General features: G+C 36.7%; 1 protein-coding gene across 1 annotated transcript in view; it reads right to left on the bottom strand.

Moving 5' to 3' along the window:
• The window catches only part of CNTNAP2 (contactin associated protein 2), a 2,632,466-nt gene that overhangs the window by 1,599,696 nt on the left and 1,010,015 nt on the right, over positions 1-22,755 (bottom strand). The gene's annotated exons all lie outside the window — the stretch shown is intronic.

Below are 22,755 nucleotides of genomic sequence, written 5' to 3'. Positions count from 1 at the left end.
GGTCTAGTGAATAATCATTGTTTTAGATGGACTCAAACAGTAAATTTAGTTTTCCAAAGCTATTCACTCCTGAGAAATAGCTTACAGTTTTCAGGAATCATTAATTTTTTTTTTCTTCAGTTGTCTTCATTCCTTTCTCCTAACTGTTAAAATGTGGCTTGATGGAAAAAATTTTGGCCAGATCTAATACAAAGCTCAAATTCTTCCCACAAAAGATATTTCATTTAGCCATTGTCAAACCAGGTAATGTTCTGTCTTTAGTAAAACTAAACACATTAAAATTGAGGTGCTGGTAGCAAACTTGGAGAGATGACACTTGGACATAGTAGTGTGGTTTTTAAAAGAGAAGATATATTTCTGGATTTCTGTGTCACTGCAAAAAAAAAAAAAAAAAAGTAGGTGAAGCAATGGAAGAGAATGGGATTTTCAACAAAGAGAACAGAAAAAAGGGGAAAAAAAAATATCAAATACAGAATCCTGAAGGACACAGATTAAGGAAAAGGCTACCGAACTGTCAGAAGAGGCAGAGTAGAAGTAGTTAGAGAAGTAATAGGAGATCTGGGGTGCAATATTCTTCTCTAAATGTTATCTTCTCTTGTTGGGGTTTCCTTGGTATCTCTGGAGGCAGCCTTAGTTTCAGTTCAGAGTAATCACTCCAAATGCAGCCAGGTATTAAAGTCCAAATCCTTTATTGTCTCCTTCAAAGTCTTGTTTCCTTTCTGGGGTCTGGTTAGCTTTCTTAGAGGCCTATCTGTAGTCTTGGTTCAGAGAACTTAAGCTGCCTTAACTGGCTTCTGAATCTCCTCAACTGAATCCTGACTGAGGCTCTGAGAGCTTCTACTGGGCTTGTCCTTTTTGGCCCTGACAGCTTCTCCTTATATGTTATACACTGAATCTACACTATTATATCACTATATTATTATATCATTATATCATTAGGAAATCATTATTTTTTGTAGGATTAAATCAATGTGAAACTAGATTTAACCACTGTCTCCTCAATTCCACTTACTTAGCACCTTCTAAGAATCCTAATATCTAAGATGAAGGGAAGAGAGATTATCTGGGTAGAGGAAGCAGGCCAGAATGTTGAATATTAGAGAAAGGTTAAGAAGGGTGTGGCCCATGAGAGGCAATAGGTTTAGTGTTACATGGATAATTATCTGACCTCTGACAGTTATTTCAACAGTTTTTGGATGTAGAAGCAAATTAAAAGGAGAAAAGGAGAAAATAGTTGATAAGGGAATGGACACTGAATAATAGATAACTTTTAAAGTATAGTTTTATTATTATTTTTAACATTACCAAAATTTTACCTAGTGTCTCTCCCATTCTGTCTCCCAGAATGGCATAACAGATCACCAACTCTAGTAAAAGATAGGGGTCCAAATGCTATGGTTAATTCTGTTTTTTTCAGAAGTAGATAATATTTTGCCACAAGTTAACATCATGTTCTGACCAATGTTTCCTTAATTCTTAACCAAAAGCAGTAGAGGAATGTGAAAAACCACATATAAGTATATATTGTTACTTTTTTCATATAGGCAAAATTAAGTTCTGAGAAATAATTAAATGGCTTTCAACAGTATCTTCCCACATCTAAGGAGCTTGGATTAATATAGCTTTTCCTTTCAAGAGCATTTCTCAGACTTAGTTAAATTAATTTATAATAAGAATATTTACTGGGACTATGATGTTATTGGTATGCAAAACTCACAATTGAGGAAGCTCCTTCTATCAATGCAGGTTCCCAACTTAAGGTCTTGAGTAGTTGCTTAAGATAAAATAAGATTAATTGATTTGCCCAGAGTCAATAACTAAGTTGGGACAGATCTTGAACTCAAGCCTTTCTAGTTTTGAGGATAGCTATTAATCCATTATATCAAGGTGACTCTTTTTTAATGATATTCTTATTTATACATATTGTTTAATTTATATATAAATAACTCTGCAGTCACAATTAAAACTATTTTGCTCTTCCCTGATACCATTTCCAATGATACATTTTGATAGGAGACACAACTTACATTTCAGCTAAGGAGGATGCAGATAATAAAATGAAGTAGATTTATATCACCTACTTTTAGAAACAGAGTATGAATGACTCCACAGTTAGTTATATTCTCTCATATTCAGCTATATAAGCCATTCTCTATTGTGTCCTGCTTTCTAGAGCCCCCACACTGGGGTGATTAAAATATACATTCCTAGTGGATAAGTGATGGGGTGGAAATGGAGTTTGTTTATTTCAAGGGCTTTTTAATAATGTAACAAAAACAACACTGTGCATGTGGGACCACATAAACAACTTGCTATTGTATGTAGTTTGCCACCTGGTATCATTCTGCTTCAATCTCAACATGGGTTGTCACTGCCCCCTGACTTCTCAGGAAAGCTGAGAGATCTTAGGGGAGATGGGGAGCCGAACCAGACATTGTTAATAGGTTCCCTCTGGGCTAAAGGATCTATACCTTACCCAGAGTTTCCCCACTGACTGTGACCCTACAATTCTCTGTTTTTTGTTTTTTTCAGCAGATTTTCTTTTGGAATTTGTTGCTACCTAAGTAAATTTCATATATATATATATATATATATATATATATATATATATACACACACACATATACATACATACAGATGTTTACTTATATATACATACAATCAATTCTACTTTATTATATATTTTTTTTTATTTTTCTCCTTTTCTTTATGTCTAGTGTCAATAACTACCTATCACTAACCAGTTTATTAAATTACTTATATATTTCTTTTGATCTCCACTGTCTATCCTTCTCCCCAAGAATGTATTCCAAGGGCAAAAATACTCAAATCCATTTAAGTACTGTTTCTGTCCAGACATCTTTACTAGATCCCTATGTCCTTTTCAATGTAGTTAAGATTTTTTTTTTAGACATTTAAAGCTCTCTACATTCGGGTAGCACTGTACATTTCCAGACTTATGTTTTATCTTTTTATCCACACTCCAACTCAACTAGACTGCTTTCATTCCCCTGAAACTTACAAAAGATTCAGGTCCTTCTGTACTTTTGCTCACATTTTCCCCTAATATCAAAATAACTTCTATTTTCTTTTTCCCTTTTAAATTTCCTTTTTATGTTTTAAGTTTCCCATCTCTCATGAAACTTTCCTTGATCCCCTGATCAGTATTAATATTTTCTCTCAGACTTCAAAAATTGTATTACTTTGAATTTTCTAACATACTTATGCCATGATATAATGTATTATAGTTATGTGTTTTTTTTTAAATACTTCATGAGGAGTCAGAAACAAGATGGCAGAGAGTAGATAGAACTTTGCCAAAGCTCTTGCTGGCTTCCCTCAGAATCAAAAAGAGCTCTGAAAATAAATAAATTTTATGGAAATAGGGAAGAATAGAACCCAAACCCTGAGGACATTAAAAGTAAAATAGCTCCAGATGAACTCTCAAAGGGGTTATGAATTGGTATTCAACTCAAAAGGTTCTTTTGGGAGAATTCAAAAAGGAGCTTAAAAGAGAGTAAGAAGGAAAATGAGAGAAAGAGATTTGCAGGACAGTCTGGAAAAGGAAACAGAAATTAACTGAAGAAAACAACTCTTTAAAAATACATTTGGTGAAATGGAAATATATATAGTAAAGAATGGTGAAATGGAAATACACACACACACACACACACACACACATGTATACATAGATACACTGAAGAAAACAACTTGTTGGAAAAATGTGTAAAGAAAACAGTTCCTTGAAAAATAGGACTGATGATCCAGCAAAAGAACTATGGAAAGTGAATATAAATCAACACTGTCTATGTTCACTTCTCTTTTTTTCTTTTTTTTTTTCCTCTCCCATGGTTTTTCCTTTTGCTCTGATTTCTCTCTCCCAACATGATTCATAAAGAAACATGTATTACTATGTGATGACCAGTTCTGATGGACCTGGCCATCCTCAGCAATGAGATCAACCAAATCATTTCCAATGGAGCAGTAATGAACTGAACCAGCTACGCCCAGAGAAAGAACTCTGGGTGATGACTAAAAACCATTACTAAAAACCATTACATTGAATTCCCAATCTTCATATTTATGCCCACCTGCATTTTTGATTTCCTTCACAAGCTAATTGTACAATATTTCAGAGTCTGATTCTTTTTGTACAGCAAAATAATGGTTTGGTCATGTATACTTATTGTGTATCTAATTTATATTTTAATATATTTAACATCTACTGGTCATCCTGTCATCTGGGGGAGGGGGTGGGGGGTAAGAGGTGAAAAATTGGAACAAGAGATTTGGCAATTGTTAATGCTGTAAAGTTACCCATATGTATAACCTGTAAATAAAAGGCTATTAAATTAAAAAAAAAAGAAACATGTATTAAAAAATGATTTTAGGGAAGCTAGGTAGTGCAGTGGATAGGGCACCAGCGCTGACGTCAGGAGGATCTAAGTCCAAATCTGGCCTCAGATGCTTAACATTTCCTTTCTGTGTGACCCTGGGCAAGTCACTTAACCACAATTGCCTTAGCAAAAAAAAAAAAAAATTGGAGGGGGGGGAAACCCCAAAAACTGTGGTATCGCGTGTAACCGAAATGTAGGTAGCAAGGCTTTCAGTTCACCTATAAGCACTTACATTAATTAATGTCTATAAATAGAAAATGGCCTCTATTTTATACCATAGAAAATTCAGAAATGGAGAATGTTAGAATCCATAACTGATGGAGAAAATACTTGGGATACTTCAAAGTTTCTCAGAAGTTAAAAAACAAATAGAAAAGATACTTAAGAAATTCAGGGGCGGAGCAAAGATGGCAGAGAAGGCACAAACGATTTTCTAAGCTCTTCCTCTTTATCAATATTATATCAAGCTTCAAAAATAGTTGTGACTGCTACAATTCATAAAGATTAGAAGTATAACAACTCACCAGCCAAAGAAAATCTGCAGTCTCACCAAAAAAGGTTTGTCCTGGGGTCTGGGGGAGGGAAGGGGGAAGATCAGCACAAGCTGGGAGAGAGAGAAGGCTTCGAGAAGAACCTCAAACCGGAAGTGAGAGAACAGATCGCAATACAAACTCGCAGCCCCAACCTGCAGTACAGGGCTTTTCCTTGGGGCAGTTGCGAACCTGTACGGCAGGAGGGCACAGCCCAGGTTAGCCTCTAATCTGCGCAGGGGGGGCTCGGCTTGGGGCCATAGAGCTTTCACAGGGCCAATTTGTGTCAGGCAAAGACTTCCAGGCAGACTTCTGGTAGAGCCAGGCTATCTGAGGTCAGCTGCTAATACCCACAGCCCCACTAGGGGCTCTGGCCTGGGGAAGTGACACTTTCACCGCTTAGTCTCTAGCCTTAGGGCAGTTGCTAACCCACACAGCCCAACTGGGCACTTCGGCCAGTGCTAAATCCACCTCTGGTTGGGGGAAGGGAAAACTCTCACTCAGAGTACTCCCATACCTGGGAGCCTGAAGCCGGTTTACATCTCTCCCTGCTCTGCAGAGGAAGCTGGTAACCCCCTTGCCTAGAAGGCATACCCTACAGGCTTTAAAACACGAATAAAAAAATGAAAAGAACCATCGACAGCTTCTATGCAGAAAAAGAGCAGGTCAGCAAACCTGAAGAGACCTCAAACAGCAAAAATGCATCAGAGTGTCCTCCTTTACATGATGCTCTCATAGAAGAGACCATTAAAAGTCTCAAAAGAGAGTTAGAAGATAAATGGGGAAAGGAAAGAGAAGCCTTGCAAGAGAGCAACAACTTCCTGAAATATGAATTGGAAAAGTTAAAAAATTCCCAGGAAGTGCAGGGAAACAAAATTTGTGAATTGGAAAAAGTAAAAAAAATCTCAGGAAAGTAAGATTGGTGAATTGGAAAAAATAAAGAATTCACTAGAAAGTAGGATTTGTGAATTGGAAAAAACAAAGAACTTGCAAAAAAGTAGGATCTGTGAATTGGAGAAAGAAAATAATTCACAAAAAAAAAAAATTAGTGAAATGGAAAAAAAATTGCATAGAGCAAAACAATTCATTTAAAAACTCAATTGGACATATACAGAAAGAAGTAAAAAAAAGCTAATGAAGAAAATAATTCATTAAAAATCAGAACTGAACAAATAGAAACTAATGATTCATTGAGACAGCAAGAATCAGTCAAGCAAAACCAAAAAAATGACAAAATGACAAACTGGAGAAAACCATGAATTATCTACTTGCAAAAATGATAGACTTGGAAAATAGAGCTAGGAGAGATAATCTGAGGATTATTGGACTTTCTGAAAATTATGATGAAAAAAAAGAGCTTAGATAGTATTTTATAAGAAATCATCAAAGAGAACTGTCCAGATGTATTAGAATCAGAAGGTAAAACAGGCATTGAAAGAATTCATCGAACACCTTCTGAAAAAGACCCTAAAAGAAAAACCCCAAGGAATATTGTGGCCAAATTTCAAAACTATCAGATTAAGGGAAAAATTTTATAAGCAACCAGAATAAAACAATTTAAATAATGTGATGCCACAATAAGGATCACCCAAGATCTGGCTGTCTCCACATTAAAGGATCGAAGGACCTGGAATCCAATATTCCAAAAGGTAAAAGAACTTGGATTGCAGCCAAGAATAAGCTACCCAGCTAAACTGAGCATTTTAATCCAGGGAAGAAGATGGACATTTAATGATACAAATGAATTCCATTTGTTTCTAAGGAAAAAACCAGAACTAAACAAAAAATTTGATCTCCAACCATAGGATTCAAGAGATGCAGAAAAGGTAAAACGAACTCTTGAGAATGGTATTTCTGTTGTGGATATACAAAAAGACTACATGTATAATTTGATTTTACTGATATAACATAAAAAAGGGAAGTAGATATGGAAAAGGGATGATGGCAGAATAAGGTGGGAAGGGGGATAAAAAGAGGGAAACCACGTCCCACGAAGAGGCAAAGGAAACTTATCATCTGAGGGAATTTAGAGAGGGGGAGGAACATTGTGTGAATCTTACTCTCATCAGAATTGGCTCAAAGAAAAAATAATTGACATAATTGTTTTAGAGAAAATTCTTTCTCGCCTCATTAAAAAAGGGGAGAAGAAAAAGGAAAAGAAAAGAGTAATAAGGGAAGAAAGGGGAAAAGATTCAAAGGTGGGGGGAAGGAGGGATTCTAAAGAGAGTGAGCTTTGTGATACAAGTGGGGTAAATAAATTAAAAGGGAAAGAGGGTTGGGGGCGAAAGTAAAGCATAATCTGGGGATATTAGGATGGCAGGATATACAGAATTAGTGATTCTAACCGTAAATGTGAATGGGATGAACTCTCCCATAAAGAGGAGGCAGATAGCAGACTGGATCAAAAGTCAGAACCCTACAATATGTTGTTTAAAGGAAACACATTTAAAGCAGAGAGATACATACAGAGTAAAGGTAAAAGGCTGGAGCAAAATCTATTATACTTCAGGTGAAGTAAAAAAAGCAGGGGTAGCCATCCTTATCTCAGATGAAGCAAAAAGCAAAATTGATCTTATTAAAAGAGATAAGGAAGGAAACTACATCTTGCTAAAGCGTAGCATAGACAACGACGCAATATCAATACTAAACATACATGCACCAAGTGGTATAGCATCCAACTTCCTAAAGGAGAAGTTAAGAAAGCTGCAAGAAGAATTAGACAACAAAACTGTAATAGTGGAGATCTCAACCTTGCACCTCAGAATTAGACAAATCAAACCACAAACAAATAAGAAAGAAATTAAAGAGGTAAATAGAATATTAGAAAAATTAGGTATGTTAGATCTTGAGAAAATTGAATGGAAAGAGAAAGGACATATACTTCCTCAGCAGTTCATGGAACCTATTCAAAATTGATCTATATTAGGACATAAAGACCTCAAATGAAATGCAAGAAGGCAGAAATAGTAAATGCTTTCTTTTCAGATCATGATGCAATAAAACTACATTCAACAAAAAGTTAGAAATAGACCAAAATTATTGGAAACTAAACAATCTCATCTTAAAGAATGATTGTGAAACAGCAAATTATAGATACAATTAATAATTTCACTCACGATAATGACAATGATGAGAAGTAATACCAAAATTTGTGGGACGCAGCCAAAGTGGTAATAAGAGGAAATTTTATATCCTTAGAGGCTTACTGGAATAAAACAGAGAAAGAAAAGATTAATGAATTGGGCTTGCAACTAAAAAAACTAAAAAAAAGACCAAATTAAAAGCCCCAATCAAATACTAAATTTGAAATTCTAAAATTAAAAGGAGAAATTAATAATACTGAAAGTAAAAAAACTATTGAATTAACTAATAAAACTAAGAGTTGGTTCTATGAAAAAGCCAATAAAATAGATAAGCCTTTGGTAAATCTGATTTAAAAAAGGAGGGAGGAAAATGAAATTTGTAGTCTTAAAAATGAAAAGGGAGAACTTTCCACCAATGAAGAGGAAATTAGAGAAATAATAAGGAGTTATTTTGCCGAACTTTATGCCAACAAATTTGATAACCTAAGTGGAATGGATGACTACCAAAAATATAGACTCTAGACTAACAGAGGAGGAAGTAAATTTTGAATAGTCCCATTTCAGAAAAAGAAATAGAACAGGCTATTAATCAACTCCTAAGAAAAATCCTCAGGACCAGATGGATTTACATGTGAATTCTACCAAACATTTAAAGAACAATTATCCTAATGCTATATAAATTATTTGATAAAATAGGGAATGAAAGAGTCCTACCAAATTCCTTCTATGACACAGACATGGTACTGATATCTAAACCAGGTAGATTGAAAACAAAGAAAGAAAATTATAGACCAATCTCCCTAATAAATATTGATGCTAAAATCTTAAATAAGATATTAGCAAAAAGACTACAGAAAATCATCCCCAGGATAATACACTATGATCAAGTAGGATTTATACCAGGAATGCTGGGCTGGTTCAATATTAGGAAAACTATCAATATAATTGGCCATATTAATAACCAAATTAACAAAAACCATATGATCACCTCAATAGATCCAGAAAAAACATTTGATAAAATCCAACATCCATTCCTATTAAAAACACTTGAGAGTATAGGAATAAATGGACTTTTTCTTAAAATAATCAGCAGCATCTATTTAAAACAATCAGTAAGCATCATATGTAATGGGGACAAACTACAACCATTCCCAATAAGATCAGGAGTGAAACAAGGTTGCCTACTTGTAATGGGCTGAGGTTTGAGTTGATGCACTGAGGTCCCAAGTACGTGAGGCTAAATAGTAATTGGGCTATACTCTATTAATATACATGATTGGATAAAGAATGGTCCCTGCCCACTCTCCGTGCAAGTCCTGATGTGTTGTATAGGAAATGATGACTTTGGTAGGTGGAGGCAGAGAGAGAGCAGAAGAGAAGCTGGAGAGATTGGGTCTGGGTTGGAGACTCTGAGTGCTGGTTGTGTGGCTGCTGGTCGAGCTAGCTTCTTGACTCAGCTGCACACATTGCTATCGCCGATTCTCTTCCACCTCCGATCCTTCTTCACTGAGAATAAAGACTGACGATTTTCCCCTAACCTGAATTCCTGACTCCTGATGATTTAAAAATACATGATCTTCACATTTGGCGTCCAACGGTGGGAACCAAGGACTGAAGAAGTCTCCGGTGACCAGGAACTTGGGTGAGTGTTGTTAATAGACAAATAAGGAACTTATTTTCTTAAAACTAAACCAAATCTTTTCAAAATGGGACAAATGCTAGCTAAAGACTCTTCATCCCGCCCCCAACCCCACCCCAAGAGTGGTGCTAAGAAAGCATGCTTAAGTGATAGAAAGACAAGGGCCCTTATAACTTGGGAACAGGTAGGTAGACTTGGGGAAATTAAACTGCACCCCCTTGGTTTGTGAGGAGGGGCAGATCTCCTGAGATAACTGGTCCCTGGTTGGACAAGAGATGTCTAATTTTAGAGAAAATGGTCCTCATTCAATTTCCACGAGGCATTTTATTTATACAATATAATTCAGTTAGACTAAGAAACCCTATCCCAGAAGAAAGAAAACCAGTGACTCCCTTCTTCCTTCTCAAATTAGCCAGAATTAAGGAGGAAGACAATGAAGAGATTAATGACCATTTCCACAGGGCAAAGGAAGACTTAAGGAGAAGGGTTGGGGACTTTCCACCCAGGAGGCAGCCACCCCACCCCAGAGCAAGTGATTGACTCTCCTCCATCAACCCACTCCGGGATGGAGGGAGGAGGGGGGGGGGGTGACAGCACCAATTTTGAGTAGACTGCAAGAGGGCTTAATAAGGCCAAAGAAAAGGGTGTGGCATCCGGGAGCCCACACTTAGTTTCCTGTAATTTGTTTAATGCCTCTTCAACAAAGTCGAAGATACGCCCCTTTTAACATAGAATATTAAAGATCTTGGCTTGATTTTATGGGGCCACATCAGCTTATGTTAAGATGCTTTAAGAATTTTTTCCTTTGAAATCTTGACCCTGATGACTGGAAATCATACAAGGGTATGCCTGAACCTGACAAAATTACATGTGGCTTTGAATAATGAGTTCCCGGGATACAAGCCCAACAAAATAGTCAAATGCTGTTCATGGGATCACCCAGACCACTACAAGGTATAGGTCCACAGAGACAGCCAGAAATATTCAGTAAGATATAAATTGTTCAAGTTATCAAAGCGTGGGCTTGATTCCAAAAAAATGACAAAGGTGAGGCCTTAAAAATAACGCAAGGGCCGATGAACCCTTTGCTGACTTTGTGGAGTTTCAGACTTATACAAGAACTAAGGGGAAAATCCATCAACAGATGTTTTAAAAGGCAACTTGCTAAGGAAAATGCTAATGAGGGTGCAAAAGAATTATATAGGATTGGGCAAGGATGTCCTTTAGAGGAGTTCTAAGACGCTGTGCCACAGGGGACAAATGCCTTTTAGCCAGACTATGATGCAATTCCCAAGATCCCAACATGGTAGACAGGGTCCCTTCCGGTAAGGGACTCTAGAGAGAAGTCAATGCTTGTGTGGTAAAGTAGGGCATCTGAAAGCCAATGTTGGAAGAGGGAGGAGAGGACAGGGAGAGAAAAGACCCAACACCCCTGTCCAAATGTAACAGAGGCTCCATTGGGCCCCGAATTGACATTCAGGGAATGGGAGAGGGGCCCAGCCCCAGGGCCCCCAGGCAAAACACTTGGGGCATGATGGAGCCAATGGACCCAGAGAGTGCCAGACCCAATACCCAAATGACCAATCACAGGAAGCCATGATGGCAGAAAGGATTACACAACAATCAGCCAGGAAGCAACCTGATGGGAGAAAGGATTACAATTAGAGAAAGAGTTGATGCAGCTGAGACAATAGATACCCTGGAGGGAAATCTGTTCATCTCCAGCCTATGGATCCCTTTGCCCCAGGCCAGTAGGCCACCATTTTACCTTCTGAGAGTATGTCAAACAGTGTCCATCCACAACTGATGGGAAACTGGGGAATTGTGATAATTCCCCAGTCACCAAACAGGCAGACAATGTGTGACTTATCACCCAGGGGAGAAATAGTAGCATCAGGTTTACTCTACAGAATCCTAAAAGCAGCCTGGTGATAGTCACCCAGATTCTGATTCCAGATCACAAAATCCAGCACATTTACTGACAGCAGCTGAACAACTGACCGACCTATGCTCACAATCTATATAAATGGCCTTCCACTGGAAGGATTGGTAGACACTGGTGCAGATCGGACGGTCAATAGAGGTGCCAGCTGGCCCAGTCACTGGCCAAAGATTAAAGCAGACACATACATGTCTGGTGTAGGAGGATCAATAGCAGCTGAAGTTAGTGCTGCCCCTATGAGATGGATTTTTGAAGGCAAAACAGGAGTTTTTACTCCTTTTATAATTGAAAAAATCTCCATCAATCTGTGGGGAAGAGACGTTTTACAGCAATTAGGGAGACGTTTTACAGCAATTAGGGTTAAAAATGAGTACTTCGGTTTTTTAAGCAGGGCTGCTGTTGAAGGCCTGCCAACACTTTCACCTGTTCCTATCCAATGGAAAACTGATATACCAGTGTGGATAGAACAGTGGCCCTTAAGTAAAGATAAAATTCAGGCCTTATTAGATATAGTACAGGAGCAGCTTGACCAAGGACACTTAAAACCTTCTCTAAGTCCTTGGAATTCCCAGTGTTTGTTGTGAAAAAGAAATCTGGAAAATGGAGGATGTTAACGGATTAAAGAAAAGTGAATGAACAGATGGAAACTATGGGAACTCTTCAGTCTGGACTTCCATCTCCTACTCAGTTGCCTAGAGAATGGCCTCTTTGGGTCATAGATATTAAGGATTGTTTCTATTCTATCCTCTGGATAAGAAGGTATGAAAAGATTTGTTCTTTCAGTGCCCAGCATTAACTTAGCTGAGCCTTATAAAGATATGAATGGACAGTTTTGCCACAGGGAATGAAAACAGCCCTACTATGTGTCAAATGTATGTTGTTTGTCTTTGCTCCAGTAAGAAAAGCATTCCTAAAAGTTATAGCTATTACATTACATGGATGATATTTTGGTATGTCATCTGAGGAACAAATGTTAGAAGCATGTCTACAAAAGACCATAGAAACACTAAGGAATTAAATTATACATAGCACCAGAAAAAATTCAAAGACATGCTCCTTTTCAATATTTAGGATATGAAGTATACCCTAAGGTGCTTACAGTACAAAAACTGTCCTTAAGAACAGAAAAGCTAAACACATTGAATGATTTTCAGAAATTGATAGGAGATATCCAATGGATGTGACCAGTGTTAGGTTTGACTACCTATCAGTTACAACTATTATATGACATTTTAAGGGGAGACAGTGCTTTAAATTCACCACGCCAGCTTACAAAAGAAGCTCAAGAGGCTTTGAGAGAAGTTGAACTGGCTTTTATCCAATGGTATGAAAGAGTCACCAAAACCCTTGAGATATTCAGTTTTGCCACAAAGAGGATCCTACAGCAGTCCTTCATCAAGGACACAGTGTGATAGAGTGGTGAACCTCCCGGCACAACCAGAACAAAGCCTTTACACTCCTACCCAGTGCTTGTGGCTAGAATTTTATTAAAGGCCACTAGCAAGCAGTACAATTATCTGGGACAAGACCTGACAAGATATACACCTTTTATACCAATACACAAATTAATGTGTGTTGTGAGACCATCTCAGAGTGGCAAATTTTATTAGCTATGGCTCCAAATTTTATACATGTGTCTCCATTAAAGATAACTAGACTATTACATAATTGGCAATGGATTCTTGAAGAAAAAGTTTCTAAAGTTCCTCTTAAAGGACCAACTATCTTCACGGATGCATCCAAACATACTATTTGTGCTGTGTACTCTCATGATCTAACTATAAAGAGAGTAGTCAGAACTCCTTTTCAGTCCACTCAGCAGAATGAATTGTAATGCATCATTCTATCCCTTACTTATTATCCAGGTGACATAAATATAATATCTGATTCGGCCTATTCAGTAGGTATGGTACAAAGAATTGCCACAGCCCAAATAAAATTTGCAGCCTCTAATATATATCAGCTCTTTAAGAAACTTCAAGAGCAAGTGAGAAAAGCATCCAGGTAAGATCTATATTATATGTCCATTCTCATAGTGGACTTCCAGGTCCCATATTTGATGGCACCAAAGGCAGATAGCCTTCTTAACCATGTTCGGTCAATTTCTTTGAGTTCCAAGAAGCCAGGCATCTCATATTCTAAATATCATCAGGCTGCTCGAGCTTTACGTTTACAATTTGGAATAACAAGAGAGGAAGCTAGGAGCATAGTAAAGCCTGTACAGCTTGCCTTCCTTTCCATGCTCCCACACTGCCTCCAGGGAAGAACCCGTGGTTTGAGACCCAATGAAATCTGGCAAAATGGATGTGACCCATTATAAATCTTTTGGTTGTCTGTCTTTCATCCATGTTGTAGACACCTTTCGGGATTCAATTTCTGCAATGCCAGCAGCAAAAGAGATAGCCCGAGTGTGTTGGTGACCGGACCATAGTCATGGAAAATTACCAGACTGCAGACCTTGCAACAGATGGAGGCCAAATGGCCAGGAAAGCAGAACGACCCCCGCACCTCAGAACACATATCTATGGTATTGTGTCAGCCACAGAGATGTCTCGGGCGTAACGACCCTGGAAACTCAGATAAGAACAATAACCACAGGATGTCCTTCCTCCTCCCGAACATTCGTTCCCTCCTAGCCCTCCCATACTCCTTTTCTCCCACGCAATGCACATGCTTCACCTCTCCCTGCCAGCTTTTGTCCTCACGTATCTCACTCTAGTTTCCAATCTCTATAACCTGAGCTGTTTCTAGCAATAAATGACTTGCTCAAACCGTATGCCGTCTCCCCTCCCTCCTTCCGCCCATTTCTTTTTAGGCTGGTCCCCTTTGTTCCTTTACCGAATAACTGAGTCCCGGTGGATGGGATCACTGACACAACAACAATTATCCCATCAAAACATTTTTAACATCTCTTTTTTAGGCACAGTATAAGATTTTATTAATACCATGTAAGCATAACACCTGAATCCCTCATGTGATTGGTAATAGTGGAGGAATGAGATATTAAGATCGTCTAAAACAAAAAGAGGCAGATTAACAGGTGGAACCCTAGAGAACTTCTAAATCTAGCTCTTATACTAATCCTTGATTTTTTTACCAAAGATGCACTGGCTCCGGCAGACAGGTTTTATAACCCACCAAGGTCAGTGTCCAGTGTGAGCAGCTCCACTATCTTTAGATAATCGCCAGGTGATGTGGAGAGACCCAGGGTGAATGGAAAAGACCACAGATAGGCTAACTGCTTTGGGAGAGGGTTTGCTTGTATCTCTACAGGTGGAGTAAGAACCGATGGGTGCCAATGAGCCATATTCGCCTTGTCCATCGCAGAGAGACAGAGCAGACCCTTGAAAACAAAGGAGAAGAATTCCAAGAAATATCGGTGGTTCTCTTGTTGCTGATTGTGCTCACCATTGAAAGAGAGCATGCTGGCAGTTGAGTTTAATTCGCATTTCATCAAAGATTGTTGGATTTCAAAACCCTCAGGAATCATTGGATTCCTTCTGAGCCATAGGGATTCTGAAAACTTTCAGGAATCATTGGATTCTCTGAGGCATAGGGACTTGAAAACTCTCAGGAATCATTGGATTCTCTGAGAAATGATAAGACTGTTACAACACTTCAAAAAATCTGCTGGAATCATTGGATTCCCTAACACATAAAAAGATCTTTATAGGACTTCAAAACTCAAGGGGATCATTGATCTCCTGACATGTGAAGCAATGGACAATAGATTGGTTTTGGACTATCTCTTTGGCTGCTGAAGAAGGTGTATGTGTGACTGTTTTACATACCCTCCTCTCTATGACTTTGGTGATCTTTCAACACCATGTTGATTTATATTGTTTGCTATTCCACTACTTGCGTGTACAATTCATGCTTGTTACACCACCATCGAGCCTGCACTGACTGTGGGGAGAGTCATCCCTAAAAGCCTCATGTTATTGCTATGTGCCAGTAATACCCTCCCATGCTGATGGGTTTGTGCATAATAAGACCCTTCAGCCCAAACCTTAGCAACCCCCATTTCCCTTTGGTGCTTTTCATCTCCCTTCCTGAGATGTCAGGGCATGATCATCTCTTTAGTGCTTTCACCGCCTTTTCTGAGAAGTCAGGAGGTTGTGATCACCTCCTTTTCGGTGCTTTCACCTCCTTCCCGAGAAGTCAGGGAGGCCAGGATCACCTCCCCTGGGCTCTGACCTCCCTGAGGAGTCAGGGATGGCATGATCACCTATGTTCTAAAATAAAAGAAAGCGGGAGATGTAATGGGCTGAGGTTTGAGTTGATGCACTGAGGTCCCAAGTACGTGAGGCTAAATAGTAATTGGCTATACTCTCTATTAATATACATGATTGATAAAGAAGGGTCCCTGCCCACTTCCGTGCAAGTCCCGATGTTGTATAGGAAATGATGATTTTAGTGGGTGGAGGCAGAGAGAGAGACAGGAAGAGTAGGCTGGGAGAGATTAGGTCTGGGTTGGAGTATTCCCTGAGCTGCTGGTTGTGTGGCTGCTGGTTGAGCTAGCTTCTTGACTCAGTTGCACACATAAGTTATCGCTGATTCTCTTTCCACCCTCCGATCCTCCTTCTTCACTGAGAATAAAGACTGACGATTTTCCCCTAACCTGAATTCCTGACTCCTGTTGATTTAAAAATACACGATCTTCACACCTACTATCACCATTACTTTTTAATATTGTATTAGAAATGCTAACTTTGGCAATAAGAACTGAGAAAGAGATTAAAGGAATAAGAATAGGCAATGAGGAAACCAAATATTGAATTTTGCTGATGATATGATGGTATACTTAGAGAACCCCAGAGATTCTGTACTAAAAAAGTTATTAGAAATAATCCACAATTTTAGCAAAGTTAAGCTAGTTTACAAATAAAACCCACACAAGTCAGTCAGCATTCTTATATATACCACTAACAAAATCCAACAGTCTACAAAGAGAAATTCCATTTAAAGTAACTACTGATAGTGTAAAATATTTCTAAATCTATCTGCCAAGGGAAAATCAGAAACTGGCATAAAGTTATAAATCACTTTCCACACAAATTAAGTCTGATCTAACCAATTGGAAAATATTAAATGCTGTTGATAGGGTGAGCAAATATAATAAAAGATGACAATACTACCTAAACTAATCTATTTGTTTAGCGCTATACCAATCAATCAGACTCCCAAAAACTATTTTAATGACCTAGGAAAAATAACAACAAATCTCATATGGAAAACAAAAGATCAAGAATTTTTGGTGAATTAATGAAAAAAAAAAAAAAAATCAAATGAAGGTGGTTTAGCTGTACCAGGATCTAAAATTATATTATAGAGCAAAGAAAGCACAAAACCATTTGGTATTGGCTAAGAAACAGATTAGCTGGATCAGTGGAATAGGTTAGGTTCAAGGGACGTTCAGTCACAACCATAGCAACCTAGTCTTTGACAAACCCAAAGACCCCAGCTTTTGGGATAAGAACTTACCGTTTGACAAAAAATTGCTGGGAAAATTGGTAACCACATGGCAGAAACTAGGGCATTGATCTACACCAAACACCGCACAACTGCAAATAAGGTCAAAATGGGTTCATGACCTAGGCATGAAGAATGAGATTATAAATAATTAGAGGAACACAGGAGAGTTTACCTCTCAGACCTGTGGAAGAGGAAGGAATTTATGACCAAAGAAGAACTAGAGATCATTACTCATCACAAAATAGAAAATTTCGACTATATCAAACTGAAAAGTTTTTGTACAAACAAGACTAATGCAGACAAGATTAGAAGGGAAGCAATAAACTGGGAAAACATATTTACAGTCAAAGATTCTGATAAAGGCCTCATTTCCAAAATATAGAGAATTTAATTCACTTATAAAACCAAGCCATTCTCCAATTGATAAATGGTCAAAGGATATGAACAGACAATTTCAGATGAAGAAATTGGAAACTATTTCTAACCATATGAAAAGATACCCAGTTATTATTAATTAGAGAAACGCAAATTAAGACAACTCTGAGATACCACTACACGCCTGTCAGATTGGCTAGAATGACAGGGAATGATAATGGAATGTTGGAAGGGATGGGGAAAACAGGGACACCACCATTGTTGGTGGAACTGTGAATACATCCAACCATCTCTGAGAGCAATTTGAACTATGCTCAAAAAAAGTTATCAAACTTGCATACCCTTTGATCCATGGCACAATTACTGGGCTTATATCCCAAAGAGATCAAGGCAAAGAAGGGAAAGGACCTGTATGTGCAGGAATGCAGGCGTTCCCCCTTTGTAGTGCCTAGAAACTGAAACTGAGTGGATGCCCATCAAGGAGAATGGCTGAATAAATTGTGGCATATGAATATTATGGAATATTATTGTTCTGTAAGAATGACCAACAGCATGATTTCAGAAAGGCCTGGACAGACTTACACGAACTGATGCTGAGTGAAATGAGCATTAATTGGACATATTAAAACAAATTTTGTATTTTATATTTTTTATCCTTTAAGAATAAAATCCTTTTAATAATATGTTGTAGAGAAAATGAATAAAAATCTATGTTCTATGAGTATGGAAGCCGTAGTTAGCCATGAGTATGGAAGAAACATCTCAAAAAAGAAACTTTAAAATTCAAAGGAAGGGAGCTATGACATAAATAGTTAGTTAGCATTTTATTCAACGGTAGGAAAATCCTACAAATTTTATAGAGTAGGAAGACTCTGTTGTCTTTGAGACCTTTTATTCAAATTAAATGGTTTCATGTGATTGACTAATAAGGAAATGTCTTGACTAGAAAAAAACCTGATTTTGGAAACTCCTTAAGGAAACAAAGTTAAAAAACAAAGAAACAATTCTAAGTTTAAGACATTCTCCTTCCAAGTCATCTGACATTCTGTCCCTATTCCTCAACTTCTTGAATAAAGAATTTGGTTAGGTTCTGATTTGACACTTTCAATATTGTTTCAAGCCTTTGTAAGGCCCTATATAACTCTGTGTGTCTATGTGTGTATTTGTTGTTATTGTTGTTGTTCTGTGGAGTTGCTATCTACCACGCTACTGTCCATAAACTTAGGCTAATTGAGATTTTGTACTTTCCACTTTGCTTCTTTTTTCCTACTGTTCACTAATCAAAGGCCAACAGAAAGGTTTTAATTTTGCAGGAATATTCTAGACAATAAGGTGGGGCAATGCATAGAGTACTGAACTTGGAATTAGGAAGGTTCCTCTTTTGAAGAAATTAAAGCCATCTATACTTATATGAAAATGTGCTCAAAATCACAGATTCTTAGAAAATGCAAATTAAAACGGCTCTGAAGAATCACTTTACAACTATCATTTTGGGATAAAATAACAAGAAAAAATAAAGATAAATATTGGAAGGAATGTGGGAAACCAAAACACTAAGATATTGTTGCTGGAGTTGTAAATTGATCCAACCACTCTGGAGAACAATTTAGAATTATGCCCAAAGGGTTATCAAACTGTGCATACCTTTTTATCCAGCAGTGCCACTATTGGATCTATGACCCAAAGAGATAATAAAGTAGGAGAAAAAATCCACATGTGCCAAAATGTTTGCAATGGCAAGGAATTGAAAAAATGAGTGGATATCTATCAATTAGGAAATGGCTGAATAAGTTATGGTTTAAGGATGGAATGGAATATTGCTGTTCTATAGGAAATTATGAACAGGCTGATTTCAGGAAAACCTGAAAAGGTTTACATGAACTGATGCTGAGTGAAGCAAGCACAATGAGAAAACATTGTCCACAGCAACAACAAGATTGTGGGTTGATCGATTATGATAGATTTGGCTTTTCTCAGTAATTCAGTGATCCTAAACAATTCTACTAAACAGTGGATGGAAAATTCCATACACCTCCAGAGAGAGAACTATGAAGATGGAATACAGTTTAAAAGTCTAGTATTTTAATATTTTTTCCTTGAGTTTTTTTTTCATATTATATTTCCCTTTTAGTCTTTCTCCCCCAATGTGACTCATATGTATATATGTTAAAAAATGTACATGTAAAACCTAAAAAATAGAAAAAAAGAATGAAATAATGAACAGGGATGGTTTCAGAAAAGCTTGGAAAAACTTACATGTACTGATGCTGAGTGAAATGAGCAGAACTCAAAAAATATTGCACACACTATCAGCCAAGAGTGTGTGATGATCACTATGATAAAGTTAACTCTTCTCAGCAATTCAGTGATCCAAGGCAATTTCAATAAATTTTGGGAGGAAAATAGCAAATGCGTCTAGAGAAAGAACTATGGAAACTAAATGTGAATCAAAGCATGCCATTTTCATCTTTTTCTCTTTTGTTTTTTTTTTTTTTCCTTTTTCAAGATCATTCCCTTTTGTTCTGATTTTTCTCTCTCAACATGAAGTTAAAAATGAATGCACATGTATAACCTAAAAAAAAATAAAATTTAGAATAAAAAGGTCATTTTCTTTAATTTAAATCCAGCCTCAGACACTAGTTGGGTGATCATGGACCAATCACAACCCTATTTGCTTCAGTTTTCTCATTCGTAAAATTTGATGGAGTAGGAAATGACAAATTATTTCAGTATCTCTGCCAAGAAAACTCCAAAAAAAGATAATTGAGAATCATATGCTATTGAACAATTCAAAAACCAAAAAAAAAAAAAAAAAAAAGGCTTCTAGTTTTTCTAGGTTAAGTAATTCCTTATCAATACACAAACCACAATATTTTAGAACTGAACTTTGTAAACGGAGGAGACCAGTCACTTAAAAACATTGAGTTTTAAAGAGAAAAAAATGAGCTTTAAAGCTTGTCAATCATGTAACATATATAATCTCATTTGAGCCCTAAAAACAACCCTGGGAGATGAGGAAACTATGTTTCAGAAAATTCCAGTGAATTTCTCATGGAAATAAAGTGACAGAAGCAAGATCTGAATTCTTATTCTTGGGTGCTTTCTGTTACTAACAGTTTCTTATGAAATAGTTTCTTCTGCTAATTCATAGAATTGAAAGGGATCTTAAAGGTCAGTTAGTCCCCAGTTTCTTAAAATATGGTTTGTGGCCCCATATGCTAACTGAATGTATGGGTCATAAATAATGATTTATTATAAATAAAAATTGGTTTTCTATACCTATTTTATATACCTAGGTACAGATTCATGTATAATTTTATCAGGCAAAAAGCAGTAATGAGTGGGAAAAGTTTAAGATGCACTGACTAGCCTAACTTTCTACTTAAAGTAAGAATTTCTTTTTAATAATAATGCTAATGTGCTCCTTCAATTTCTTTTAAAAAACTTTCAAGTTTTGAGAGATCACTAATCATTTGTGCAATCTCTTCCTTTCTTGGATAGTAATGATTAATAAAGATGTTTTTAATTCAGAAATAGTATTTAAATTCATAGTATGAAAAATGCTATTCTGCTTACTTTTTTATTGTATGTCACTTGGCACTTAAGTATTGTGAAATCCTTAGGGATCATGGATTACAATGAGTTCAATTAATTATTGGATAGCTGGGATCACTAAAGCTTTCCCTTAATTAATGGTACACATTCCATATTCATTTGAATATTTGATTAGAATTTTCAATACAGAACAAAATTATATTGAATGAAAGTCTCAAATAAAATGCTTACATAAACTCAAAGCAATTCTAAGCAATCATGTATAAGCATCTTTGTTGAAAATATACCAACAATTTTTCCATTCCGTTGTTCTGTGAAGAACATTTTATTATTTGTTTTATATCTTTTATACATTTATTTTCCTCATGTTGTGCCACAGTTCCCTTTTGATGTCCTGACCTAGTTTCCCTAATTGTCCTATTTAGTTACTCTGCTTCAGGTTATAACCTTTCCCTCTTAATGTTTGATGAGATAAAGGTCTATCTCAGTTGCTCTGTCCCAAAACCCCAAGTCATAATCATTTCCACTTAAATGGTTGATGAGATAAAGGTTTTATATCTTTAGGTTATAGTCATTCCTTCTTAATGTTTGACAGGATAAAGGTTTATCCATTTTAGATGTCATTAGAATATCAATAACTTCTCCAGTACCTCCTGCCATTGTGTCAACCTAGGTGCCTCTCCCCATTAGGTTATCCCCATCTAGGTACCTCCCCCATTATGTCATTATTCTTGTTATCCTATAAAAAAGCTTGCTCTCTGATACTTATCTACTGATGTTTTATTGTGATTTTGTTTTTATTCTCAATATTATCGCTGGACTGAAGCAAGCTATGTCCTTCTATTCTCCACTATTTCTAGCACTCTGTGCAAGTTCATGTTAATTGTTTATATGATACTACCTATCCATTTCATCCTCTTCCAAACCCTTTTCCTTTTTTAAATTCAGTCTTTCAATGCTATATAATAATGTGAGAGTGTTCCCCAAGGTTGTTGGAAATTTTTTCAAGTAGAACATAATATCTAGGAAATTCTACCAAGTTTAAAAAGAAAAGTGATTTGTTCATGAGTTAAGTGAAGAACTATTATTCCATGTTCAGAATGAGTTTGAAGAAAGTAATCAGCAAAAATATAATACTTAGCCACAAGTTGATGGTGATGTTTTTTCTATCCATAGTCAATTTATAAAGCTATCTAGTAAAGTGTGATTAAACTATCTAATAAGGTCTGATAGGGCTTCAGTATGAAACAGTGGAAAGGATATTCAAGATGGCAAATCACTTTAAAATATTTTCTTATGTTTTATATATTCATAAATCTGTTTTCTTTTTTGTTTTGGTTGTTTATAAAGGACAAACTGTAGATGGTAAATATTTTACTATGTGTTATAATATATTTGTATCTCTACCTGCTAGCTACACATATCTGTCTGGATGTTCAGCAGGATTCTGAAAATCAACATCTTTAAAATGGAGGTAGAATATCCACCATGCATTTTGAAATTTTTTTTGTGTAAGGTACAATATTTGAACTGAGAGATCTAGATGATCTCTTTCAAAGGACTCACTGACACAAAGAAGCAGAACTGTATTGCAATATATTCCTAATCTATGTGTTTGTGCAGTACAGAAAGAAATGTAAGCACTGTGGTCTTGCCTTATTAACTGATTAGATTATGTCTAGAAAAATCAATTAATTTTTTTTTGGTTCCATATGTCCATAGGAATATAAGCCCAGCTACATTCCTTCACAAGCAATCA

The sequence above is a fragment of the Sarcophilus harrisii genome, chromosome 5, assembly GCF_902635505.1.
Source record: "Sarcophilus harrisii chromosome 5, mSarHar1.11, whole genome shotgun sequence".
Taxonomy (NCBI): domain Eukaryota; kingdom Metazoa; phylum Chordata; class Mammalia; order Dasyuromorphia; family Dasyuridae; genus Sarcophilus; species Sarcophilus harrisii.
The sequence above is the reverse complement of the archived record's forward strand: the minus strand, read 5'-3'. Positions and strand labels throughout refer to the sequence as shown.